We start from the raw sequence: 2,534 nt of genomic DNA on the forward strand, positions 1-2,534 counted from the left end.
ATTCAAACCTAAAGGACACTAAATAGTTTAATCCTAGAAAATTGGTGAGTCAAAGAATAAATCATAGAAATAATAGATACTTTTATCAAAGAAAATTATAATATACAAAACTTTTGGGATGTAGCCAAAGAAGTTCTTAGGGGAAAATTTATATTTTAAAATGTTTTCATCAACAAAAGAGAGAAACAAGAAATTATTGAATTGGATAAGAAAAAACCTAGAACAGCAACAGAAAAATTTTAAGCCCTATCTAAACACAAAAATAGAAGTTCTGAAAGAGATTAACACAATTTAAAGCAAAAATAAGTTGAACTAATAAATAAAATTAAGAGTTGAATTTAAAAAAAAGAATGAAACTGACAAATTATTATTTGTTATTGATTTTTAAAAGAGAATCAAATTAGCCATATAAAGATTATTCAGAATGAATCAGAACAAATTAAAGGAAAATTATTGGAAATATTTTGCTTAATTACATGGCTACAAAACTGATAACTTAAATGAAATTGATAAATATTCTCAAAGTATAAAATACCTAGATTAACAGATCAAAAAAAATGAAAATAACAATCTTAGGATAATAAATTGAACAAACTATATTGAACAAGCTCTAAGGCCAGATGTTTTTACAAATGAATTGTATCAAACTGTCAGAGAATGATTAATTTTAATATTACATAAATTATTTGCAAAAATAAAAATGAAGAGATTCTATCAAATATTTCTACTATTATGAAACAAATATCATCTTGATACCTAATCCAGAAAGAAACAAAACTGAGAAAGATACATAGACCAATATTCTTGAATAGTAACAAAAAATTAAAGAAAAAAAATAGAAAAAGTTTAAATTATTGTACACTATTATAATGTTAAATTTATACCAGGAGTTTAGGGTTGGCACTAATATTAGGAAAATTAAAGAGAAAATATACCATATTGGAAACCAAAATCAGATCCATAAGTACTGAAAAAGGAGTTTTGTTTTGTTTTGTTTTGTTTTTACAAAGTATAATCTCTCTCTCTGTTTAAAAACAAAAGAAAATATTAAAAAGTTAGCATGGGAATTCATGGACCATTTCTTAATATGGTAAATAGTATCCATCTAAAATCAAGAATGATGTGTAATTGGGGATAAACTTAAGTTCTTTCCAATAAGATCAGGGGTAAAGCAAAGATGTCCTTATCATCACTATTATTTGATATACTCTTAGAGATGCTAGCTATAGCAATAAGATGGGCAAGAGAAATTGAGAGAATATGCATAGACAAAGAAATTCTAAAAATGTCCTTTTTGAATTTTTTTTAAATTCAATTTTATTTTACTTCCAATTCCAATTTTAGTCTGTCTCCTTTCCCTCTCCACTCATTGAAAATGTGAGAAAAACAGAACCCATTCCAAATATGTATAGTCATGTAAAACAAGTTTCCACATTAGCCATGGGAGGGAAGGAAGGAAGGAAGGAAGGAAGGAGGGAGGGAGGGAGGGAAATAAAGGAAGGAGGGAGGGAAGAAAGCAGGAAAGAAAAAAGAAAGTATGCTTCAAGTTGCATTCTGTATGTCAGTTCTCTATGTTGAGTTGTGTAGCATTTCATCATGAATCCTTTCCAGTTGTATAGCTGATGAATTTGTTAATTAAATATCCCAAGTTTTTCAAAGTTAACCATCTCTCTAATACTGCTAATACTGTAAAAATTATTCTCCTGATTCTGCTCATTTTAGTTTATCCAAATCTTCCTAGAATTTTCTGAAATTATCATTTTCTTCATTCTTTGTAATACAGAAATATTGAGAGAAGTGATTATTAAATAACCAATTATTGGGGAGATCTAAGTTTTTTCTCCCAAGGCAATTGGGGTTAAGTGACTTGCCCAGGGTTACACAGCTAGGACGCATTAAGTATCTGAGAAGATGAACTTAGATCCTCCTGATTTCAGGGCTGGTGCTCTATCCACTGTGCCAACTAGGTGCCCCCCTTTTTTTTCTTTTTAAACCACTCATCTTCTATGTATCAAGTAAACATTAGAAAGACAGTGTTGATAACTAGAGGGGATTAATGTACTCTTCAGTCTTCCATGTAGGGAAGCCTATTGTGTGGGAGATACTTTGTCTAGGACATTGTTGATGTAGATAGTAGATTAACTTTCTCCTCAATCTTATTTAGACCCCATCCAAAGGGGAAGCCCATTGTGTAGTAGATCCTTTGTCTAGATTGTCTGATGCTAGAGCAGGTCTGAGAGCAAGAGTGTTTAGGGTCACATCCTCCAGCCCTTCATTAGAATAGTTCAGCCCTTCATTAGAATAATTCTACCTCTCATTTTAATATTCATGCTTCTCATTATTGTTAACAAATTAGAGTTGATTGTCACTCTCAGGAATATCCTCTATTCCAAGTGAATATAAACAGACTGCATTCCACGAGGAGTCTTTAGCATTTGAGAGTGCCGTTGACCCATTTTTTGTTAATTATCCATTGGCAATAAGTAATAAAATATTAATAAAATAAAATAGTATCCAGAAACTATGTTTCTTGT

The sequence above is a fragment of the Sminthopsis crassicaudata genome, chromosome 5 (assembly GCF_048593235.1).
Source record: "Sminthopsis crassicaudata isolate SCR6 chromosome 5, ASM4859323v1, whole genome shotgun sequence".
Classification (NCBI taxonomy): Eukaryota; Metazoa; Chordata; class Mammalia; order Dasyuromorphia; family Dasyuridae; genus Sminthopsis; species Sminthopsis crassicaudata.